Below are 26285 nucleotides of genomic sequence, written 5' to 3'. Positions count from 1 at the left end.
TGGCTTATTTCCTGGGTTGTCAGGAGCCTTAGGTTTTGTTTGCTGCTCCATGGAGGGTGAGGTGTATTACTTTGCTACTAAGGACACAGACTTGGAAAAGTTACTTCACTGACTTCATTGGAAAAATGAAGGGGTTGTATGGATAATGCCAATGGTATCTTTTACCTGTAACAGGCTTTTATTCTGAGTCTCTGGACAAATAGCTTACATCTTGACTTTCTTTCCTTATCTACAAATGGGGATAATAATACCCACCTTTACCTTCTAATCTGTGAAGGCATTTAGAGCTCTGGGGAGGAAAAGCATTATTTAAATGCAGGGTAGAATTATAATTATATTTTGTTTGTTCTCTCCTAGCCATTCATCATTGCTATTCTCTGCAATTATGCCCTGGGGTGAGTTATATGAATAAACAGTCACACTGGGCAAATTTCTTGGGTGAGTGAGCATTCTGATTGTGCTGATGGAAAAGACCCTGAAAGTCTTTTACTTAGTTTTTTTGTGAGGTCAGTGTGGAACTTGCTATCGTTTTAGTATGCAAGCCAAATTTGGAATACATTACCACCTCTAGAATATAAGATTTGTGGTTATTTGGCCTTCGTGGGTTTTCTTGCCCTTGGATTTCTGTTGGTTTTGTTTGGACCATTTCCAACCTGGGAAAGCACAGCATGAGTCCTCTTTGGCTCTCAGCAAGTCCCTGATAATGCCTGAAACTCTGAAGCTACCTGGGTTCAAAGCATAACCAGGATCCCTGTTGCCAGGAAAATTGGTCCAGCCAAATGTGCAAAAATAAAGGCATACTTCACCTAGCTGAGCACACACACACAGCTTATAATTGCTTTTGTATTTTCCCATTGTAGCCACCAGAGGCCTCCCAAATTGTGGTCGATTTTAGTGTCAGCGGAAATCTACTGGGAATTAACAAACAAACAACAAAATTGAATAGAATGCCTATAAAAGTTCAAGTCTGTTACCTTGTTCATTCAGCATCACTATTCATGCAAAATGTCATGCAAATCAGCCCTTATTTACTGAGTACTTTGCTTCAGTAACCAAAAAAAAAAAAATGCTAAGAAAAAATTGCTTATGTTTAGCCATCTACTTTTCCAAAAATAGGATAGCAATTAAAATAATGCCACAAAATGTGACTGATGATATCAGTGCAGAAAGAGAACGCCATTTTAGGGCTTGGTGCTCGGGGCTGAGTATCTGTCTCTCACCAGGGACTGGATACTGGGGCCAGAAGAGATATCCTGAAGTACCAGGACCACGGACAATGCGATGTCATGCAGGCCATAGAATGATGAAAGCAACCTTTGTGGTGAATAATCATGAGAACTGCACTTTCCAACATGGGACCACAGATATCCTTTGGGAACCTGATTTCACCTCTCTGGATCTCAGTTTCTTTTTCAATAAAATGAGAGGTTTTGACTTTGTAAGTCTAAGTCCTTAAGATTTTGTGATTATTTTCTAGGGTATTTGGACAGGCAGCACACACTTACCTGACTGGGAGAAATTCTTCCAGTAAGAGTCAGAAGTGGGTGCAGCCTTGTGGGGCTGTGGGGGAGAAGCTCCAGGTCTTAGAGGTCAGTATCTATCACGCTATGTGGATATTCTTGGAGAGGCGGCATGGGATTCACAGGCTGGGAAGTCAGACCAACCTGGTTCAGCCACTTACTAGTTGTAAAACCTTGGACAGGCTTTTTAAATTTCCTGCGCCGTAGTTTCCTCACCTGTGAATTGAACATAATGATACTTATCTTGTAGAGTTGTAGTGAATACTAAATGAAATGTTATAATGTTTATAAAGTACTTAGCATATTAGTGGGCCCTCAATAAACTTAATAAAAAAACTTTTATCATGGGGGTTACAATAGCATTTAAGCTTCAATATGTTTCTTGCTTTTTCTGAGTTAATACTGTGTTCCTGTTTGACTTGATATATGCTGGATCCTTGGGGCCCAGAGAGGAGAATCCTAGATTCTTAGCGTTGAAGGGAACTTGGACTTCCATATACTTATTTGCTTGGTCCTGGCCTCTTATACTCTCTGCTGAGCAAACAGGACTCAAAAGAAGTCAACCCAACAACAAGTAGGGTCCACGTTACTGTCACCCCATGAGTTACCTTCATCCAGCTGGCAGAGATTATCTCCAAAGAGACCACTGCAGGCGTCAGAAAGAGCAGCACTCTGCTGAGGGCTTATAGTAGAGGTCAGCCTCGCTCAGGTACTTTGTCTTCATCCATTGGGTCTAACCCCCTTTCCTCTGAGATCCCCTGGATCTCACCTGTATTAGGTCCGGAGCCATTTATGAATCCATACAATGCAGCGAGTCATGGTTTAAGTAGAGAGTTTAAGGTTTATTAGAGGAAGAAAGCAGGTGGGAGCCATCAGAAAAGAAAAAGGAAGAAAATGGCTCCGGCTCTCTATCTGAGAACAGCATTTTTTAAAGGAAAAACCCATGTTGGGTGTTGGAGGGCAAGGGTCCTGCTGAGTGCATCCTGTGCCTCTACTGGGTGAGTGCCTATCAATTTCTAGGCTGATAGGTTGTTAGGATTCTGGCACATTATTCTTCTTAGAAAAGCAGCTGCGTTATCTATCTAGGGAGAGCAGGCCTTTTCGGTTGTTCATCTTATAGACATAACTGACCTTGCTTTTACCCGCCTTTTGGGGTTGGGGCACCACTGTGGCTGGAACAGCCTTGAACAGCCTTCATTCTTTAGTTTATGGGGTACCTATTTTCTGTGAGATAACCAGCAGGGCCCCTGGATCAGACATTCCTTCTATATGTTAGACTCTTTTTTATGGAGTCTGACAACTTGGCCTTTCAGAGGATGGACAATCCTAGAGAGAAGGCAGAGCTGGGTATTGTCTTACGCCGTCCCTAGCAAGAGATGGAACCAAGGGAATGAATTGGGGTGAATAAGAGAAATGATATCCCTTTTCCTACAGAAAAAGAAAATAGGCTAAGGAAATAGTAAATGAAAAAATGAAAAAAAAAAAGTTAAGCAGATTCTTAAATGCAGGGTAGAATTATATTTATTTGTTCTTGAGAACCTAAGATTTGTGTAGCTGGAGGATATTTTATGATAAAGTTGGGTAGTCCCCCTATAATGGGGACACTTGAAAAGTCCTCATTAGGCACTTGTTCCAAAGATTGACAGGAATGTGTGGAACAAAAGCTCCCAGGGCAGAGATTTCACTATAGTGTTGAGGTGCCAGCCTCTAAAGACTTCTAGGAGGCCCTGCCCTTTCTTGGCCTTCTGGTTTTAAATACTAGAGGACACGCTGGGAATTGGCGAAGGACAGAGAAGGATGTCCTTAAGAGCATGGCTCACTGAGGCTCTTGTCACAGAAGCTGGCTCCACCAGCTCTGGATTGGTCTGATGCTGAGTTGCATCTACAAGAGCTGTCTTGTTCTCTGCGCTGTCCACCTCTGTTTAGGGCAGGAGAGGGCTCCCTTGGTGCTTGGCTCGATTCCTCCAGCCTCTGCTTTCTCGCGTCCTTTGGTCTTTGACTTGTTTTCTCCCCTAATGTGTGCTTATCAATACAGGTCCTTCCTTCCATATTTATTGTCTCTTTTCTTCTTTATTGGCTTTTTTATTCTCCAATTTTCACCATTTTCTGGTTTCTCTCATCCTTATCCTGTGTGCTGGTTTGGATGTATTATATCCTCCCAAATGCCATTATCTTTGATGCAGTCTCGTGTGGGCAGGAAACATTGGTGTTGATAGGGTTGGAGATTTTTGATTGGATGTTTCTGTGGAGATGGGATCACTCAACCATGGGCAAGATCTTTCACTGGATAATTTCCATGGAGGTGTGGCCCCACCCATTCAGCATGGGCCTTGATTAGTTTACTGGAGCACTATATAAGCTCAGACAGAAGGAGGGAGCTTGCTACAGCCAAGAGGGACACTTTGAAGAATGCACAGGAGCTGAGAGAGGAGCTGTAGATGAGAGACAGTTTGAAGACAGCCATTGAAAGCAGACTCTTGCTCTGGAGAAGCTAAGAGAGGACAAATGCCCCAAGAACAACTAAGAGTAACATTTCTGAGGAACTGCAGCCTAAAGAGGAACATCCTGGGAGAAAGCCATTTTGAAACCAGAAGTCTGGAGCAGATGCCAGCCACGTGCCTTCCCAGCTAACAGAGGTTTTCCAGACGCCATTGGCCATCCTCCAGTGAAGGTACCCGATTGTTGGTGACTTACCTTGGACACTTTATAGCCTTAGGACTATAACTTTGTAACGAAATAAGCCCCCTTTATAAAAGCTGGTCCATTTCTGGTGTTTTATATTCCTGCAGCATTAGCAAACTGGAACATCCTGCAACCTACTTTTTCCTCTCTCAAGCTGTTCTTCTCCTCTGTATTTTATTCTCCCCACCATTTTATTCTTTATTCTCTCTTTCTCGTTATCATCCCATGTTCTTCATTGTGTTGTCTTTTTTGTCTTTACCCTTTTCTCTTTATCTCCTGTCTTTCTCCACAGCATGCTCTGAACATATTTTAAGATAGATGTTAGTGCTCTGATAAAAATCAAGAACTTGACACAGAAATATTTTACAGAGAAACCCTTATTTTCCCTTAATCTCTAGGTGCCATGGCTGCTCATACTCCCGTATTCCATGCTGTCATTCACCAAGCATACATTCAGTGTGAGATTTCACTCCAGGACCAGATTGGTTTCCCCAGGATTAGTTATTAGCTCCTGAAGTGGGCCGTCTATAATTACAGATGAGGAAGCTAAATGTTCGAGCTTGGTGTTGTATAAGATAAGCGGAACTTCCTCAGGTAGCTGTGAAGACGCTTGGGGGCGTGGCCTCTGGGAGAGGCCGGTGCTCCACTTACACGCTCCTCGCCTTGCTCTGCCCTGTCGCCTTGACTTGCGCATGGCTGTACCACCAAAGCCATCATCTGGCCCAGAGCCTGGTCCGCAGTAGTGCATGAAGTCTGCAAGATGCCAGGAGTCCTACTGAGAGCCTTTCTTCCAAGCAGTTTCTTTGCCAGCTCACCTCCAGAGCGTTATTCTAGGATTTCATAAGAGAGACTAAAACAGAGGGATGGATTGTGTTTAAGAGTTTCTGTGGGCAGCCACATGGAGATTTCCCATCTGTATGGAAACCAGAGAGTATTTCATTTCAAATAGGTATCCCAATTAATTATTCAGCGTTTCTTTCCAACAACACTTCCAGGCCTGTGCTAGGAAATATAGGTATTGGGGACACGAATGTAAATGTGGCAAAGCCTCCTCTCCTTGAGGAACTCAGTCTAATGATAGATCCTTCCCCAATCCTGAATTTCGCTCATCCCAAATAACAAATTTTGGCAGTCTGCACAAGTGTCTGGAATGGGAATCTCCTCAGCCCTGCCCTTCGCACCCCATGGGATGTGAGTGGTGGCATCTGCTAGAGTGGCCCATGGGGCCTGAATGGTCAACTCACATCTGCTGAAATTTCTCAATGTATAATTTTCCCATCATAAGTGTAAACATATTTTCCAGACTAGAACCTGCCTACAATGTGCTATCAGGTATATGTGTGTTTTCCGGAGATTATCATCCCTACATGATTTTTGTTTGCAAACCCATCCATGACCTGTTTATTTCCATAATTATTTCCAGAATTGTGAACAGATTTCAGAAATCATTTGTTTGTAAAGCTGCGTTTAGTTCACAAAAAACACAGTCAAGCTTTGTTAGTAACCACAGTCCCATTTATGCCCAAGGTCACCTTGCTTAGGAGCTGGCCCAGTTTAAGAGCGTCAAAAACTCACTTGCCCCACATGAGGAAACTTTTGGGGATGACTGATGTGATCATTATCTTGAGGGTGCTGATTGTTCTTAGGGGTCTGTATATGCCAAACCCTATCGAATTGTACCCTTTAAATATGGGCGGTTTATTGCATGTCAGTTATTCATCTATAAAGCTGTTAAACAAACAAACAAACAACTCACTTGACCCAAAATATCTGCACCTCCTTTTCCTGGAATTCAAGACTACATTTTTTCTCACTGCCTTGAACTTCATTAATCAGTCATTTGGTTCTATCTGATTTTATGAAGCAAACACTGCTAGAAAAGTACAAATACAGCCAGCAAATTCTCACACTTTTGTATGAGTTTGCTTACTTTTTTAACAACTGGAGTTCAGATGTATAAATGGACATAACTGGAGTTTAGATGAGGAGGGGAATAAAGGAAAATTAATTGTGGGCACCAAGAAGATTTGGAGAATGTGGAAACAGGCTAAAATGAGTTGGTAACCAAGCAGGTTCTGGGGCTGGGGATGCAGGAGGTAAAGGTGTCAACTTCTGTGAATTTGTGTCAAGGGGCAACCTTATGATTGACCAACAAACTGCCCTCTTATCCTTGAATTCATTAGTCTAAGTGGTGGATCTGGTGGAGGCTTGGAAGTCAGGCATATGTGGACATAGGTGTTGGTCCCCCCACTGATTAGATGAATGGCCTCTGTCAAGTTTTCCTGCAATTTCCTAGTATGTAAAAGGGTACAATAATATTTATCTCACAAGAGTGTCATGAGGCCTAAATGGTATAATATAAATTGGGAGCTTCGTCTAGTACCTTACTTGTGTTTCTCTCCTTTCCCTCCAAACTTTCTTCATTATATATATATATAAATAAATATATGTATATATATATCTTTTGAGGCTTCATCAAATCCATTAAAAATGTGTACGTAAATGTGTCCCCCCCAAATTACATAAGTAGTCCATGCTAATAGTTTGGGAAGAATACTGGATATAAATCAATCAGTGGGGGAAAAACCTTCCTATGAGTCCTTAAGAGAACATATAAACATTCATTCTACCTCATACAGATCCCTGTTAAGGGCAAGCAGCTGTGGAGTGGAAAGGAGAAGGGAAACTGTGTCATATAGGTTTGGCACACTGTCTGGTTTCTTTTGTTCAGGTCTGATTTCCCTTTGATTCTGGAACTCCAGGTTGACACCTGTTTTCGGAGATACCATTGTCTTTTTTTAAACAAAATGCAAAAGAGAAACATGACATCATTTTAAATGGCAAAATTTAAGAACTTTGTTCAGTGTAAAGAACAAAGAGTGGTTGCCTGAAGCAGCTCTTGTGGTCCTGCTGGTTCCTTTTTTTTTAATTAGAGAAATTGTGGGTTTATAGAAAATCATGCATAAAATACAGGATTCCCATATACTGCTCTATTCTTAACACCTTGCATTGATGTGACACATTTGTTACAATAGATGAAAGCACATTTTTAAAATCATTGTACCATTAACTATAGTTCATGGTTTAACGTAGGGTTCACCATTTGTGTTACGCAGTTTCATGGACTTTTTTTTTTTTTTTTTTTTTTTTTTAGGGGAGGTAAATCTCTTTATTATCTCTTCAGTTACCTTTTTTTTTTTTTTAATCATCATTTTATTGAGATATATTCACATACCACGCAGTCATACAAAACAAATTGTACTTTCGATTGTTCACAGTAAGTTTCATGGACTTTTAAAAATTTTTTATTCTAGTGCCATATATACAACCTAACATTTCCCCTTTTTTACCACATTCAAATGTATAGTACAATGCTGTGCTGCCATCACCACTACCCGTAACAAAACTTTTCCATGGTCTCAAATAGGAAGCCTGTACATTTTAAGCCTTAACTCCCTATTCACTACCCCACCCTGTCCCCTGGTAACCTATATGCTAGATTCTGACTCTATTTGAGTTCATTTATTTAGTTTGTTTATTCTAATTATTTCATATCAGTGGGATCATACAATATTTGTCCTTTTGTGTCTGGCTTATTTTACTCAGCATGATATCTTCAGGGTTCATCCATGTTATTGCATGTATCAGAATTTCATTCCTTTTTATGGCTGAATAATATTCCACTGTGTGTATATAACACATTTTGTTTATCCATTCATCTCTTGATGGACACTTGGATTACTTCCTTTTTGGCACTTGTGAATAATGCCTCTTTGAACATCTGTGTGCAAATATCTGTTTGAATCCCTGCTTTCAGTTATTTTGTGGGATTGCCAGGTCATATGGTAGTCCAATACTTAATTTTCTGAGGACCCACTGACTGTCTTCCACAGTGGCCACACCATTTTATGTTCTCACCAGCAATGAATGGGTGTTTCTATTTCTCTATATCCTCTGTAACACTTGTAATTTTCAGTTTTTTTTTTTTTTTTTGAATAGTAGCCATTCTAGTGGGTGTAAAATGGTACTCACTGTGGTTTTGATTTGTATTTCCCTAATGGCTAATGATTTTGAGCATCTTTTTGCATGCTTTTTGGCCATTTGTTAGACCAATATATCTATTCATGTCTTTTACCCATTTTTAATTGGATTGTTTGTCTTTTTGTTGTTGACTTAAAGAATTTCTTTATAAATTCTGGATATTAAACTCTTACTGGATAGGTAGTTTCCAAATATTTTCTCCCACTGAGTAGGTTGTCTTTTTACTTTTGTGATAAAGTCCTTTGAAGTATAATTGTTTTAAATTTTGATGCTGTCTCTTTTGTCTATTTTTTCTTTTGTTGCTTGTGCTTCGGGTGTGAAGTCCAAGAAAGATCCTACCACAAGGTCCTAAAGATGCATCCCTGTGTTTTCTTCTAGGTTATAGTTCTGGCTCTTATATTTAGGTCTTTGATCCATTTTGTGGTGATTTTTGTATATGATGTGAGATAGGGTACACCTTCATTCTTTTGCAAATGGGGATTCATTCTTCCCATCACTACTTGCTGAAGAGACTGCTCTTTCTCGATTGAGTGGCCTTAGTCCCCTTGGTAAAAATCAGTTGACCAAAAATGTAAGGGTTGATTTCTGAACTCTCAATTCAATTCCATTCATCTATATGTTTGTCCTTGTGCCAGTACCATGCTTTTTTGATTACTATAGTTTTCTAATAAGTTTTAAGATTAGGAAGTATGAGTTCTTCAACTTTATTATTCTTTCTCATTTGGGGCAATTTGGGGCCCCTTACTGTTCCATATAAATTTGATGGTTGGCTTTTCCCTTTCTGCAAAGAAGGCTCTTGGAATCTTGATTGGGATTGTGTTGAATCTGTAATTTGCTTTGGCTAGAATTGACATCTTAACAATATTTAATCTTCTAATCCATGAACATGGAATGTCCTTCCGTTTACTTAGGTCTTCTTTGATTTCTTTTAGCAATGTTTTGTAGTTTTTTGCGTACAAGTCCTTTACATTCTTGGTTAGATTTATTCCTAGGTAATTTATTCTTTTAGATGATATTGTAAATGGAATTTCCCCCCTTGATTTCTTCTTTCAGTTGTTCATTGCTAGTGTAAAGAAACACTACTGATTTTTGGGTGCTGATCTTGTTCTCCATCACTGCTGACTTCATTTATTAGCTCCAGTAGCTTTGTTGTGGATTTTTCAGGATTCTCTGAATATAGGATCATATCATTGGCAAATGTTGTTGAATGAAGTGTTCTATAAATGTCTGTTAGGTCTAGTTGGTTTAGAGTATTGTTCAAGTCTTGTATTTCTTTATTGACGTTCTGTCTAGATGTTTTATTCATTATTGAAAGTGGTGTATTAAAGTCTTCTACTATTAATATAGAACTGTCAGTTTCTCCTCTCCATTCTGCTGTTTCCAATGCCAAACCCAGAGCATCCCATTTTTCTTATTGACTTGTCATTTTTTCCCACTTTCAAGCACAACAGAATCAGCCTGCAACAGAATCAGGAAGCCCCAGAACATCCTGTTATCCCCACTCTTCTCCTTCTTCCCCTTTGGCACTGGGCCAGTCACTGATACATGTGTGGTCATTCTGCCCAGCCCCTTGCCACTCTGTCCCATAATTTGTGCTGCCTCTCTAACCACTGCCCCACTCTCTCCACCCACAATGTCTTTATTCCTTGCTGACCACTCTAACTACAGGCTTTCTCCTCCTTTGTAGCCCTTAATTGTAGAGTCATGTTATCCAGAGCTGGAAGAGACTTCAGGGGTCATGTCATCTACCTCTCCCCTCACACTGGCCTTGTTTAGTGTCTAGTTCTGGGCCACATGGTGGGGCAGGCTGACTCCTGATATCCCAGTGCCCAGGTGTGTTTTGGCCTGGATTGCACTAGAACAGGGCAAAAGTGGAGCATGGGATCACTTGACATGTGGAGCTGGCCAAGAACACCCGATATAATTTATTCTTAAGTAAGGGAAGATCCACAGGTGTGAGAGAAAACCTTCTCTCTAAGCAGTTTATCTGCTCAGGCCACTCTTGAAGCCCAAATCTCTCTTGCTCACCTCCCAATAACTCGAGGATCAACGTCAGTCTTCTTAGGATGGGAATCAGTGTCTTTCACAGCCCAGCCTGAGTCCTCCATGTCCTTGCCCCAGACACTACACAGAATTGCCCCCCATGTACCATTCATGGCCTTTGCACATGCTGGTCCCTCTGACTAGAAGGCTTTTCCCACCTTTCCTGCTGAGGAAATGACAGTCAAACCACCTCTGAGGTCTTCCCTGCCTCAATGGCCACCTTGCACAGAAGTCATGAACCTTTTATGACCCTGATAATGGCAATAATAAGAATGACAGGGACAATGACAACTAACATTTGAGTGTGAACTATGTACTGGGACACATAGTACTATTTGCATTGTGCCTGTTTGGATATATGTACCTCCAAAAGCCACATTCTTTAATGCAGTCTTGTGGGGGCAGATTTATTAATCTTTCTGATTAGGATGTGACCTCTTTATTGAATGTTTCCATGGAGATTTGACCCTGCCCATTCAGGGTGGGTCTTGATTAGTTTACTGGAGTCCTTTAAAGGGAGCTCACACAGAGCAGTTGAGTGATACTTCTGGAGAGATGCTGGGGAGCTGACACTGATGCTTGGAGACACTTGGAGATGCAGACAGAAGCCCAGAGACATTCTGGAGAAAGCCGTTTTGAATCACATCCCAGGAGCAAAGAACCACCAGATGCCAGTCACATGCCTTCCCGGTTGACAGAGGTGTTCCAGACGCCATCAGTCATTCTTTAGTGATGGTATCCTCTTGTTGATGCCTTAGTTTGGACACTTTATGGCCTCAGAACTGTAAATTTGTAACCAAATAAACCCCCAATTCTGGTATTTTGCACTGGACAAAGTACCAGTCCAATTCTGGTATTTTGCATTCCAGCAGCATTAGCAAACTGGAACAGGCATTCTTTTATTTAACTTCAAAAACAACTTTATTATTATGCCACTTTTATGGATGAGGAAACTGAGGCTTAGGGAGGTTTAGTCATTTGCCCAAGGTCACAGCTAGGAAATGGTGGCCTGGGGCTCAAACTTAAGTTTGTCTGATTCCAGATCCCAAACCATTGTGACGATCTTGCTTCTCACTACTTACCATGCTGCCTTAACAATTGTCTGGAAAAAAGTCTTGCTTCTTGGGGACAGGGAGCATCTGTGGATCCCCAGTGCCTAGAAGAGTGCCTGGCACATATTAAATGCTCAGTACATTTTTGCTGTATAAATGGATTTCAATAGAGCCCTTCTTCTCCTTCAGCAAACCCAGTTTGTTGAACCAAGCCCAGTGACCTGGGTGGAGGTATGTTCTCTGGTGCCCAGGAGCAGCAGCAGCAGATGGTGCTCGCTCTGCATTCACTCTCTCCCTGAGCTGTGCCTTCTCTCTATCCCCTCTTCCTTCTCTGTCTTAAGAAGCCCCTGGTCTAGGAAGATGGCCAAGCCAGGCTATGATTCTTCTAGTAGGAAACACCTGGTTGGTCAAAGGCTTTTGCAAAACTCTGTTTCCACAATTACCTTTTATTTCTCTTTACCTCTTAGATTTCATGCAAGGCCAACTGGTATTTCTTTTGAAACAGCTGAGAACACCAGATGGAAGGGTAGGGGGAGGTGGAGGCACAGTGAAAGGCAGGAAGAGGACAAGCAGGGGCTGTGGATGAGAGGAAAATATTCTGGAACACGCAATGTAGGGAAAATGCCAGACAGGTCAGCAGAGGTACAAAAGGAAGAAAGAGATGAAAAAGCGAGCAGCGGCCATATGTGTGCATGCACATACACGCAGGGCTTTCAACTTACCATTAAATTTGAGAAAGGAATGTTCTGGTTTCCGTAGCAACAAGGCCTATTGGTGTCTCAGCCAGAGAAACTTATTGAAAAAAAAAAAAGGCATTTGCCTGTTAAGGAGCCTGATGAATTGGGAGATAATTATACAGCATTCCGCCACCACTAAAGACACACAAATACACTCCAGAAAATATTTTAAAGAGCATGGATTGTCACCAATCCCACGAAGGCAGGAGGTGGGAGTGAGAGGCAGCAGGCAAGGAAAAAAAAAGCTACCGGAATGATTCTCAGGGGGGTGGGCACTTGTGAGGGACAGACTGGGCCTGGCTCATGTGTCAGTTACCAGAAGTCTGGGGTGAAGGTAACGGGTTAAACATACTTGTATCTGATCCTAAGGGGCCCATAAACTGAGCCCTGTTTTCTTTGTCTTTTCAGGAAGTGGGTGGGCAGATCTATAAGGTCTAAACAACTAGATTGAAGATGAGCGAGTTTGCTGATCAGAGAGTGGGGAGCAGCGTTTTTTTAGGGCCCTGCTGCTGCCATAGAATGACCCATGTGAATGTCATAGTTCGCCTGGTCCCTCAGGTGGTTTGGTACAAAAGATGACATTTTTTAAAAACTGAGTAGAATAATGTTGAATCTTGCTTAGAGTAGAAGAAGAAATACATAATTGTTTTGTACTTTTCACAGTGCAGGGCATAGTACTGGGCACATAACAATTGCTCAATAAAAAGTACTTAGTGAATGAGGGACTCGATGGATGGGTGAATGGATGGATGATTGTGTGAGTGAAATGATGAATGAAGAAATCGTGAGTAACCAGTCCCCATCTTCTGTCCTTTTGCTCATGCCTCGTAACTTAGTTGCAAATCAATGTAAGCAGTTTTGTCCTCCGGAAGTTGGACACTGAACAGGGACACTGTCAAGGGTGGAGTCTTTGGAAAAGAGTCATGGCTTGAGATGAGCCACAAGATTCTGCAGCTCAGAATAGGCCAGCATCTTCAGGGGACTCATTTTTGAGGAGTTGGATTTTCTGCACATGTTCTTCTTCCCCACCACAAATGTATTCTGGTGGGGAAGCTTTTCCTGAACTAGAGGGAAAAGCTCACTTCTTCAAAGTAACAGGACCCCTTTCTTTAGCTTTTGGGGCTCAAGTACCCCCTCAACATTGATCTGAATCAGTTTTCCATCCTTTGATCTCCTGTAGTGCTTGGTGAAGTCCTTGTTGGCCTTTTCCACATGCCATCTTTTACCATCATTTATTATTGAGTTTTTCCTGCATATATGTCATACCTCCCCAGCTAGACTGTGCTTCTCAGAGGCAGAAGCCTCCTGGAGAACCTTTTCAACATCTCCTAGCAGAGTGAGAACCTTGCCTAGCCAAGACACTGAATATTTGCAATGCTGACACCAGGGGCAAGGACATGGATGAGTAGCCTTCCAGTACTGAAGGAAAGCATCAGGCTTATCCCCAGTAGGACTGACTCCATACCAAGAAGCTCTAAGAAGCTCCTTGCACTTAGAGCACACCTCCACTCCCTTGTACCATTTTGAGGATCCCGCCTGGCTTCCTTGTACTTTCAGTCCTGGAATGGAGGGTTGTATGAATGGATGGGAAAGAAAGGGAAGGAGTCAGGGGAATCGATGGATGACTCATCCCCCTGGGAAGAGATGCTCCTCACAGGTGCTTGACCTATATTGAACGGTGTATCCCAGTCATGCCTCCAGAGGGTCCTGCCAGGGAAGGGAATGCAGAACCAGCATCTGACATATTCTCTGTACTGGAGGTAGAGATGACAGCAGGAACACCTAGAGCACCACTATGTCTTTATCACCACAATTCTAGGGGTGTTTTCTAGAGAAGGAAACTGAGGTCAGAGAGGTTGAACAAACTGTTCAAGGTCACATAGCTAGTGAGTAACATATGTTGGATTTACACTCAGGATTTTTACACTGTTGTTTCTCCAATGCCATGCTCTTAACTCTTGTCTTCTAGTACTCTTTTGACCCAGGCTCACTGGAGGCACTGTTGGGAGCCACAGCATGATTCCTTTTACTAAATGGATGCCTCTTCCAAAGCACAGCCTGGTTTTGGGAGTATGAAAGGGGAAATCAGATCAGAGCCCACTGCTACTTGGAAATGAAGATGAAGCAAGCAGGGTTCAGAGCAGGGAAAAACATATAAGCCATATTATGTATAAGCATCATATTAAACAGATTCCTTTGCAACTATAAAGAGATTTTTCACATTTCCACCTCCCCCCTTTCATTACTCTCTGTCAGCCTGCACCATCCCCAACAGATTTTTCCCTTCCTTCCTGTTTAGATTATAAGAAAGCAAAATTGGCACCATCTGGGGGTATAGATTTCTTTTTTTTAATTATAGAGGTTGCAGGTTTACAGGATAATCATGCATAAAATGCTGAGTTTCCATATACCACCCTATTATTAACATCTTGCAGTAGTAGCATGGTACATTTGTTGCAATTGTTGAAAGAACATTTTTGTAATTGTTTTATTAACTATAGTCCTGGGTTCACCCTAAGGTTCACTGTTTGTTAAATTTTTTTATTCCGGTAAGATATACAACCCCAAATTTTTCCTTTTAATCACATTCAACTATATATTTCCGTGCTGTTAATTACGTTCACAATGTTGTGCTATCATTACTACTATCAATTACCAAAACTGTTCCATCATCCCAAATAGAAACTCAGTACAATTAAAAATATTTCTTACTCCGTTTTTGTTTTTTTTGCCTAAGTACTTCCCTGGCTTCCTGTCCCCTGGCCAGGCTCGCTTTTGAAGTTTTGCTGAGCGTTTCTCCGAGAGCCACCAGGGGTCGCAGTCGAGCAGCAGGAGGCTCCTCTCCGCAGGGGAGCAGGGGCGGCTGCCGGGAATGGCAATCCCGTCTCCTGTATACATCCACGTAGGGCGTTCATCAGGCCGCAGCCTCTGCAGTGCTTTCCGAGGGGAGTGGGAGATCAGGATTGCGAACGACATCGGGCTTTTTCAGGCAACTAGAGCCAGGCCCCCTCAACTCTCCTTCCCCAGGCTCAGCGCAAACAGTGCTCAGTGAGGCGCAGCGAGCCCTGCGTCTCGCCAGGGCCCAGGATCTTGCCCTGCCGTTCAGGATTCCTAAAGGGTACAGGGTCATACACCACACACGGCCTGCGGGTCTGTGGAGGGCAGTGCCCTGCCAGGCGTGACGTCCCCAGGACGTGGGGAGTGGTGCTACAGGGGTAGCTGTTGGTGTGGGAGAGAGGTCACCTCCTTCCCTACTCCTGCTCTCTCACTGCCTTCCATCCCCCTCACCAGCCCAGGCCCCCAGAAGCAGAGTGTCTCTTCCTGCCTGCACGTTGACACTCACTGGCGATTTTTCAGTCACCCTCAGACAGACTTGGCGGAGCTGCTGATGGTCTCAGCATGTGCCTGGAAAGCAAGGCTTCTGCCAGCATTTTATCAGATGGGATGCAGAGGAAGGGATAGAGAGCATGTACTGCCTTTAGCATGGATTTTTCAACGTTACATCTTCATCTCTCTGCTCTGTTTCTCTCATTTCCTCTCCCTGCTCTTTTTGGAGCTGGTTCTTAAGATTCAGTGGAGGCACGGGGTGGGTGAGGGGGAGGTGGAGCAGAGGGGAGCTGGAAGGGGTGTGCCGGCCGAGGATGGCTGCAGTAAACCCGGGAAGAGAAGGGGGGCGGGGTGCTGAGGCTTTTGGCAGTCGTGGAAGCATTGCAGAGCAGTTTTATTCAAGTCACTGAGGTGAACCGACAGCGGCCCTTGAGGCACCTCTGCTTTTCTGTCTGCTCTTTTTCTGGCTCGCTCCCCCCCCCTTCCCTTCTTTCCTTCCTAAGAGATAGATGCAATCACACATATACACAAATATATATGCCTAAATGCGTGCTTATAATACAAGACAGACTTTGCTCTTCTACAATAAATTTTTAAGTAATAAGGAGTTGTGGGAGAGTGAAATTAATTTTATTGGAAAGATCTGGTAAATTTCTTGAAATAAGTGGGATCTTGAGGAATGGGTAGGATTTGTGCAAGAGGGAAGAATACATGCGATTTAGAAAAAAGCTTGAACAAAGACATAAAAGTGAGATATTTCATACTGTTGGTGGTGGTGGGGAGGGGGCGGGTAGTGTGGATAATGAATAAGCTGCAGTGGTTCTCTGAAAGGTAGAGGGGGTGGGGATGTTTTAGGTGTAAGTATGCAAAAGTAGGTTGGGCCAGAAAATGGAGAATCTGTTTGACCAGATGAGGAGTTAGAGCATTGACCTTTATACAGTGAAGTCCATTGAAGGTTTCCGTGGCACAGCTACCAAAAGGTCTACGGTTTAGGGAGATCCCTCAGAAGGACAAGAAGATAAAGGGTTGAGGTGCTGGGCTTCTGGGTATAAGAATATCTGCTAGGAGGCTGTTGGGGCAGTTAGTAGAGGGGGACATGATTGTGGTTGCTGCACTAGGAGCAGAAAGAATGTGATGTTTCATGCTTACACCTCAAAGCCCCCCTCTACATCTTTCCCCTCCTCCACTCTCCGTCATAGCTTGGTGATCTCACATCTCTCTTCATTGAGAAAATGGAAACTATCTGAGGAGAGCTCCTTCCTCTCCCAACCACCAGATCTACACACCTACTTGTGTGGTATACATTGTACCCAATTCTTCCATCTATCCTTCTCGTGCTGGAAAAAGTCTCCCTCTTATCAAAGGCCAGTACCTCCCTTCTGCCCTTCTCTAGGACTTTTTTCTTCATTTTTCCTTCTCTCTCCTACATCATTGATTTCTTCCTTTTTATGGTTCATTCCCACCAAAACACAAACATGCTCTATTATTCCCCATCTTCCAAAACTATATCACTCTCTACCTATAGCCCCATTTGTAAAAAAAGTCTCAAAAGTGTTGTCTGTGAATACTGCTTTTGTTTATTCATTTATACATTACTAATGAGTTCACTCAATCTGGCTCTTGGCTCTGCTTCATCCAGATTACCCCTTCAATTTCTATCTTCCTAAACTCAATGGGTGATTTACTCGCCTGGTCTTCCTGTCACTTTTGGCATATTTAGCCCCTCCTTCCTTCACGAAGCACTCTTTTTCCTTAGTTTGATAGCATCATATTCTCCTGGATTTTTTTCTATGTCATTGGCCTGTGCTTCTCATGCATTTTGGTTCCTTCTCTTGATTTTGGTTCCTCCTCTTAGAGAGGACCTACAAATGCTGAAATGCCTCAGGACCTGGTTATGGGCTTCCTTCTCTTCCCTCCTCTTTCCTTCCTCTTCTCTTCCTCTTCCCCTTCGTTTTCCCTTCCCCCTCCCCTCCTCCTCCCCTCCCCTCCCCTCCCCTTCCTTCTCTTTATCTATGCACTTACATGGAATAAAATATCATCTCTACGATGGTATTTCCAGAATGTATCTCCATCCAGGAACTCCCCCCATGGAGCTCCAGGTTGTTATATCCAACTGTCAACTTGACATCTCTACAAGGATGACTCATTAACTTCTTAAATTTAGCATGTCTATAATAAAACTCTTAATTCCCTGCTGTACCCAACTGTCCACTGGCCCCATTCCTCCTTCTATGTCCCCAACTCAAGAAATGGCATTATCATCTTTCTTCTTGTTTATATCAGAAATCTTCAGTCATCAATCACTCCTCCCTTTCCCTCACCCTCCATATCTAATCGATTGGGTTTATTTTCAACATGTGTCTCAAGTTTGTCCATTTCTAATCATCATTGCTGCCATCCTGTAGGTCAAGCTCTCACTAACTTTCATCTGGTCTGCTGTAAATGTTTAAAATGTTTTGAACTTGTCTCTTTGCTTCTCCTCTTATACCTGTCCCCCAATTCATGCTTCCTGCCTCAGTGAAAGTGATCTCTTAAGAGCATAAGTCTTGTCAGGTCCCTGCTCTGCTTAAATGCTGCCATTGGATTTCCCATCACATTTAAAATAAAATCTACAGTGCTTGAAATGGCCTGCAAGGCCCTCCATGATCTGGCCTCCACCCACCCCTTATGCTCATCGAGCTCGGATCTCTCTCTCTCCTCAGTAAGAACCAGCCACAAAGGCCTCATTGCTGGTCCTTGAACACATAAAGCACCTTCTCTTGCTATTGTCTTTGCATCTGTTGACACCTGAACCTGAATTGTTTGCTCTTCTCCTAGGTCTGCTCTTATAGGGTTTCTTTTCATCCTGTAGAGATGCCTTTCCCGACCGCCCTCATGCCTCAGTTATCCACATCACCCTTTCTTCTTTCATAGCATTGGTCACACTCTGTAACACAATGTTTATTTATTTGTCTATTGTCAGTCTTATGGGAGCAAGAAACTTGTCTGTCTGGCTCATCCCTATATTTTCATAAGTCAGCATACCCCGGGCTGTGAATTTGTAATGTTATATGTAGGTAGAAATGAAAGCATCTGGTGAGTGACTCTGTATATGGAGTGAACGAGAAAGGGGACTGAGGGACCAGAAGGATGCTAATACCTTTTCCTGAGAGAGGGGACAAAGGAGAAAGTAGAGGCATGGGTGGGGGTGATGATAAGGTGATGATTCCGTGAGTGCCATTGAGTATGAGATGCCAGGGGACTTTCTGGTGTTAGAATAAGACGTAGGTCTATACCTTGGCAAAGAAGTTAAGGCTGGAGATATGGGTTTGGAAGATACCTCTGCCAAAATGGTAATTAAAGCCATGAGCATGGATGAGACTGATCTGTGGGGTCAGGAAGGGTGAGAGGGAAGAGAGACAAAGACTACACCTTAGGTAATGCCTGTCACTGGGGAGGAGAGGAAGGAAGAGCCTGTGAAGCAGACCAAGAGGCAGGAGAGGAACCAGGAGAATGAGGCATCACTGAAGTTTATGGAAAGTGAGCATTTTAAGAAAAAGTGGTAGTAACATCCCAGTTCAGCCCAACAAACATTTATTCTGTCCTTTCTCTGTGCCAGACTCCATGCTTTGTGAAAAAATAAATATAATTAGCCCTGCTTCCTTGGGGATGGGGTGGGAGGGTGGTTATAGTTTGTTAGGGAAAATAGATACATAAAAATATTTAGGTAAACAAAAATTATATACTAACACAGAATAGCACTATGTACTTCATAAGAGTATACCCAGGTGTAAAGATATTTGTCAAACATATTAGAGCAGTTTCCTGTGGAGGAGAATAGGAGTGGAAAATGAGGATAAAAAGGAATCCTCACATGAATAAAACAAGAGAGGGGTCTGGATAAAGCAAAGATCCTAGGGTGTCATGAACTGAGGCTTCTGATAATTCAACCATCCATCTATTCCCTAGATCCTTGTGTTTTTTTCTTTAATATAAAAAAAAAACTTTTCTTATGATAAAGTACTAAATATTTATTGCCAAATCTTCAAATGGTAGAAAAAGTATAAATAAGAAAATCATTTGAAATCACCCCAGAAATAACCTATGCTAATATTTTTGTAGTCATTCTTCCTTACCGTCCTCTCTGTGTGTATCTGTGCATATACATGCATGAACATTCCTGGTTAATTTAGTTATATAAAAATTGCTAGCAGTTTCTGTTTCAAATTACCTTGGCGCGGGTCCTGTATTTCTGGGATGAACTACTTGCATGTCTCCTTTTAGATGCTGGATGTTAGGCAAGTGTCCATCTGCCCATTGTTCTAAGAGAAAGGTATAATAGAATATGTCTTGATTTTACAAAGATCTAGTGCTTAGATACCGGAGTGGGTAAAATTATGTAGTGGACTTCCCCAATGTTCTTTTGCCTCTCTTAATATATGAAGAAGCCAAGAGACTTTTCAGAAGAAGGGGAACAGGACTGCTTCCATTTGAGGTCCAAACTTATCAGTACATGCCTGATAGACTGGTGGAAGCTCAGGTGGCAGGAAAAGTTAGAGGGGAGGCATCTTGGCAAGGCCCACACAAAGCATTCAGAGAGGGCTGGAACTCTGCCCCCCACTCCCAGTGCCCCGACTTCCTGGACTGTGATCATGTGTTGGGAAAAGGTTGTGTGTGGGTGTACACTAAAAATACTGTGTCACCAAAGAGCTAATATTGGAACCCAGGCCTGTTTAGCATGAAGTGCACACAGCTTAGCAGAATTCTGGACAGTTATCATCTCCATCTACCCAGAGCAACAGAGCAACTGAAGCAATCCTGAGGGTAGCTGTGAGTCTGGGTTATGCCAGCACTTCCTGTAGTGAGCAGGGATTTGGCCACAGGGTGTTTCCTGAAGTGTGCAGGACTTAACCAGTGTTCCTGGACCTCCTCCTTGTGGCAGAGGAAGTGAGTGATGGTGACAGCAGTTATAGCTTCAGGGGTTGGGCCTTTGGCACACTGACCAAACTTAACCATTTTCATTTGTCTTTTTCTTGGCCAAGGCAATAATGAGTGGTTCCTTTGGCCTCCATAAGAATCTGTCTCTTGGATTTTTGCAGAGAGTCACTTGGGGAAGGAAGGATGAATTGTTCATGATCAACGGAATGAAAACTTAAAGTCATTTACTTGTTTTTTTTTTTTTAATGAAATATAACTTTATATTTACCTCAAAGGGGTGAAGAAAGAAACAAAGTCTGTGTATATTGGGCACCGGTCTGAGTACTGCTGGAGTGCAGTGGAAAATAAGAACAATAGGGTCTGTTCTCTACAACTCAGAGAAACATTTCTAGTGGGAGATAGATAGAAAAGCAAGAAAATAAATAAGTGGAAAAGATACTTTCAGATAGTAGTAAGTTCTTGAAGAAAATAAAACAAGGTGACGTGAAAGAGAGTGCCAGGGGATGGGCCTCATGGACATGCCAGCAGGGGCCTTGAGCTGAGTCTTCAGTGATCAGGCAAAGTCAGCCAAAGATCTGAGGGCAGAGCATTCCAGGCAAAGCCAATTTCGTCACCAGTGGTTTGTAAGGTAGGAACAAACCAGGTGCGTTCAGGAAGCAGGAAGATGGTTCAGCATGGATGGAGCGAGTGAGGCAGAAAGATAAAAGGGGTGGGTTTGAAGAAGTGGGCAAGTCCTATCCCACAGGGCCTTATAGGCTGGGACTGGCCTTGGTGTTTTATTTTGTAAGCACGATTGGAAATCCACTGGAGGATTTAGGCAGGTGAGTAACATGATATGCTTTTCTAATATCTTTTATCCGTGCACATATGCACTTTAACATAAAAGGGGTCATACTACCCATGCTTTTATGTAACTTGCTCTTTTTGCTCAGAAGTATGCAATATCCAATCACATCCACTTTGTATGGAAGTGCACTGACATACATTTTGCAGAGAGGTCTATGGAAGCATGGAGGAGAGGCAATTCTTGCTCTGGGGAATCAGGGAAGCTTTCTGGAAAGAGAATGCCTAAGCCAGGATGTAAAAGATAAGAGATGGTCAGCATGGTGAAGAAAATAGTGACGGGAACTCCAGGCAGTGGGAGACCATGTATAAACACAGAGGAGAGTAGTAGAGGATGGGGTGGGGGTAGGTGGTCACCTGTGTGGAATGCTTCAGAAAGGTAGAACAGGATGAAGAGGCCACTCAAGTCAGTTTTTTTTTTGTTTGTTTGTTTTTACGATTTGATTCTTCAGCTAAGACAGCAGAAGAGATGATTTATTGTACGTGTTACATTGAGCCACAACTGAGAACAGAACTAGTCCAGAATGTCACAGGTCCAGGGAAAAGGACCAAAAGGGACTGCTTTGGTACAATCAAGGTGGGTCTCTCAGAGGTCTTTGTGGAAGTTGGACAATGTTGGAAGTTCTAGGTCTATTGAGAGAGAAGTTTGAGACAGTTGCCTGCAGTCAGCAACTTGTATCAGCATCCCTGGCCTCTGACATTTCATATTTCTGCTCCCCAGGTCTCCATGGATGCACACGCTAGTGGTTTACTTGGACTTCTGCCTCATCTTTCTTCTTTTGTGCTTCAGTCTGCTCATTTGCTTCTTCCTCCACTTGGCTCTCATGGTGCGGGGATTCCAAGCAAGATGGCGCTAAGGCTGAAAGGGCTCAAGTCAGTTTTTAGGAGGAGGTGCTCAGCAGTCTTTAATAGATCAGCTCCAGTGGAATGGTGAGAATTGTTTTAAACAGGAACTTTTAGATTACAAGGACAGAAACCACTCAACATAGACTAAGAAGGGGGCTGTATGTGGTAGACAGTGTAATGGATATCCAAGAACAGGAAGCAAGGGAGAGTTTAAATACATTAGAACTGGAAATTCAGGAATGAAGGCAACTGCCTCTGCCTTTTATGGGGAGAATCGTCTTGGGCGAGCCCAGCCCTTTACTGGATCTGTTCACTCCACATATAATCAGCTTGGGTGGGTTGGCAATTTGAAAGAAAGGAGCATGGGTTGGGGAGGTTCCTCAAATATGTCTTCTGTAGATAAGGTAATTGTTTTAGTTTCCTAGGGCTGCTGAAACAAAACAAATGCATTGTCTCACAGTTCTGGAGGCTAGAAGCTTGAAATCAAGGTGTCAGCAGGGTCATACTCCATCTGAAGTCTCCAGCAAAGATTCAGTTCCATGCCTCTCTCCTGGCTTTTGGTGGTATTTGGTAATTCTTGGTGTTCCTCAACTTGTAGCAGTATGACTTTTATCTCTGCTCTGTCTTCTCATGGCCATCTTTTCTCTCTCACTGTCTGCTCTGTGTCCAGATTTCCCTCTTATGAAGACACTGGTTAGACTGGATTAAGCCACCCCACTCCAATCCAGTTTGGCTTCATCTTAACTAATGATGTCTTCAAAGACTCTTATTTCCAAATAAGGTCAAATTCATGAGACTGGGGTTGGGACTTGAACATGTTTTGGGTGACACATTTCAGCTCATTGGAGTGATGGTTATGAGCACAGACTCTAGAGTCAGAGTGTGTGTGCAAGAACCCCAGTTCTATCATTTAGCAGCTCTGTAATCTTGGGATAATGGCTTAACCTCTCTGTGCAATTTCCTCAACTGTAAAATGAGGATGCTAATCATAGTATTACCTCACATTATTATAAGGATTAAATGAGCTAACATATAATATTTAAGCACTAGAACTGTGCCCCACAGATGGAAAGGTATTAGCCATTATTTTTGTTAGGGCTTGATAAGAGAATAAGAAAACAGAGAAAGAAGATTATACTTGGAGAAGTTTGACAGTGAAGGAAAGGAGAGAAATACAGTGGTAGTTTCATGGGAAATTGGTAGAGATGAGAGAAGGTATTAAGACAGAAGAAGTCTGAGCACCTTTTTTGGCTCTGAGAGCAGAGCCAGGAATGATGCAAGGCATGAGAGAGAGAATGGAGCATTGATGGAGTGAGGTCACGGAAGAGATGTGAGGGTGCAGCATCAACGCATGAGTAGAGAAGGAGTAAAGCTGATGCAGAGGGACATTGGAGAAGAGAAAATTCAAGTCTGATGGTCCTGCTTATCACAGTGAAGGAGTTGGTAAGGTCATCTGATGAGAGCAAAGGTCAACAGTATCCTTGGGGGCTTAAGGGAACCAAGAAAGCTTCAAAGTAATTTAGATGCTTTCCTTCTGTGAAATTTTTTAAAAAACAAACACCCAATCTCTTAGTCATACTAAGTTCTTTTCTTCTACATGCTCCACAAATATATTGGACACACTGCTCTTATAGCACCTATCATGTTTTATTCTAATTGTTTGTCTGCCTGACACACCACCTCAAATATAATCTCTTTGCGGTCATAAACTATAGATAGTCACAGTAGACTTCCCTTAGCCCTAAGTGTGAATTAGCAAAAAGTAACCCTCTCTACATGAAGGCAACTCAGAGGAAGGGGTACATTTTACTAATCTACATGAAAGTGCCATCAGTTTGCCAAGCTTGCCCTCTGTGAAATTAAAAAAACAACAAACAACTCATAGGCAAACACAGTCCTGGGCTAGGGTCTATGCTTGGCAAGGGGATTGCAGCTTCAGTTTCAGTCCCTTCCGCTCCTTCGGCTGGGGTCCTTGTGCTGGGCACAGTTGCGCTCCTGATCCAGTACATTTTCTTCTCCTCAGTGGGTAGCAAAGTATCTGATGCAGAGGAGATATTACAAAGAACTGTTGACTGAATTATATATAGAACCTACTAGGGGTGGGCAAATAGTTAATTGCTGGGCACATTCTAATCATTTAAAACTTACTTATTAAATGAATGGATGAGTACTCAACTGAGGTTAGGAAGAATGCAGTGTCCTCCTGTTTTATGATTTTCAAGAGCAAGATGGAATGACTTGGGCAAAGAGGCTGAAAAAATCATTGTTTGGATTAATCTAGGGTTACAGATTGTCAGACTGGTGTGGAGGAGAATTCAGGCAAAAGCCTTTATCTAGGGTCCTTGAAATCTGGAGTGGATACCAGAAGGGGTCTCTTAAGGATGTGTCCTCAAAACTAGCAGGACCCTACACCTGGCATCTTCTGAGTGGATAGCTATGGGTTCTCGAGGTGCTCTGGGCTCATTTGGGGGCACAGAGTTGGGGCTGGATCTTTGGCCATCAGGCATGCCATGCTGATTTGCAAGGAAACAAAGCCCACTGAGCACTGATTCTTCTCTGTGCTAGCTATGCCATTTCCTTCCCATTCCAGAGAACTAACCATCCTTTAATATAGGGGTGGTCTAGGGCAGTGGATCTCTAATTTGGGTGTGGGTCAGAACCACCTGGAAAGCTTGTTAAAGCACAGATGGCTGGGCTTTACCCTTAGAATTTCTGATCAGTAGATCAGAGGAGCAGCTGGAGGAGTTACAATTCTAAGTAGGTCCCAGGTGATGCTGGCACACACTGTGATTAAGGCTCTCTTTCTTTACAATCTGCCACCTAGGGTCACAAAAGAGAGTGATCTGTTCAAGCCCAGTCCATGGTCTTCTTTCTCAGCCAGGCTTTCCTCAGATTCCTCCTCTCCTTGTTCACTGCAGTTCGGCAGTCATAAGCTCTAGAGTGGGAGATCATTTGGAGGACCAGCTACAAACAACAGTGTTATGGTGTCTCCTCCCAAGAACTTCACTTTGCCAGGTGAGCTCAACTTGGGACTCAGAGCACCCTTCCCACTGCTGATGGCAAAGGCACCTTACTTTTCACTCCCTCTAAAAAGCTTTCCTGTTGGGGTGCCAGTCTGTGGCTTTGGTTTCTAGTGATAATGAAGCTCTTGTTTTCACCCACTTGGCAGAGGACCCCAACTCTGGTTGAGCACATGCCCCCCCCCCCCCCCCACCTGTGTCTCTCAGCTCAGCTCTGATTTCTGCTCTGGCTCCTCTTCCTTTACCACCTTCTCCCTGTACTTGCAGTGCAGAGCCTTTCCCATTCCCCCCTTCTGGCAATCACTGCTGTTTTCCAGATACTTATGTGCTCTCTTTCCTTTAGAATGAACATCTCCCAATGGCAGGGACCATGGCTTATTTTGCTTTGAATGTCTTGCCTTCACCCTCTCACTGTGACATTCAGCCCAGTGCTAAGAGCTACACAGTGGGCACTCAGGAGATAAATGTCTTCCAAATGTAGAAAAGAAGGGCTGAGCCTTATTCCACTGAGGTACAGTTCACTTGATCTTGATATATAGTAGCCCTGCCACAGCACAAACTTGGGTTTTAAATCTTGCTCCTAGAGACTTTAGTTTCAAAATATGTAAATTCTTGCAGTTATATTAGACAAGAATCAACTCCAGCTTCCAAACTGGGGTTTGTCCCAAAACGTTATAATCACTGTTGGGGAGATTCTTTTGTAGGAGTTCTGAATGAGGTGGGCCTGCTTTATACTGGGCTTCCTGGCTTGGAGGTACAGGAATGATTAAGTTGCATGTGGGAAGGAGGAAGTTTATGATGATTGGTAAACGACCATTGGTAAAAACTAAGTGAACCAAGACAAATTCAGTTATACACCTTCGTACTTTAGGTTTACGACTTTGTGCACCGTATGTCAAATTGGAGAATGACATTTGAATCTGTCTACCTCACCATGATTTTAAAATACCGAAGACTGAAAATGCTTTGAAAAATGCAAGGTAAGATTCAAATACAAGGTATTCTAATGATTTTTGCCTGCACAGATTCTAAATGTTCAGTTATGACATGGTATGTCTTAACCACTGAGGAGTAACTGTGGACTATTATAGGTGTGTGAAATATATTCTTAGACACATGGATACTTTTAACACAAAGAATCTGCATAGGTGTGCATTTCTTTAATCCCAGAAAGAATTTTTTTTTTAAAGATCTGTCCATAGCAAGTGTATGTTAGGGATATTAAGCTGATGCATTTTTATGGGTGTCCAGGTTTAA

General features: G+C 42.8%; 1 long non-coding RNA gene across 1 annotated transcript in view; it reads left to right on the top strand.

The window, feature by feature from the left end:
* The window catches only part of LOC119541783, a 46313-nt gene extending 20334 nt beyond the window's left edge, over nucleotides 1–25979 (top strand). The window contains exons 3-4 of the long non-coding RNA XR_005218351.1: nucleotides 24927–25023; nucleotides 25900–25979. This is a non-coding gene — a long non-coding RNA (uncharacterized LOC119541783). The remainder of the gene's footprint in view (nucleotides 1–24926; nucleotides 25024–25899) is intronic.
* The last annotated feature ends 306 nt before the right edge of the window (nucleotides 25980–26285 follow it).

Source organism: Choloepus didactylus, chromosome 8 (assembly GCF_015220235.1).
Source record: "Choloepus didactylus isolate mChoDid1 chromosome 8, mChoDid1.pri, whole genome shotgun sequence".
Taxonomy (NCBI): domain Eukaryota; kingdom Metazoa; phylum Chordata; class Mammalia; order Pilosa; family Megalonychidae; genus Choloepus; species Choloepus didactylus.
Note: the sequence above shows the minus strand (reverse complement) of the source record. Positions and strands in the feature narration are given on the sequence as shown.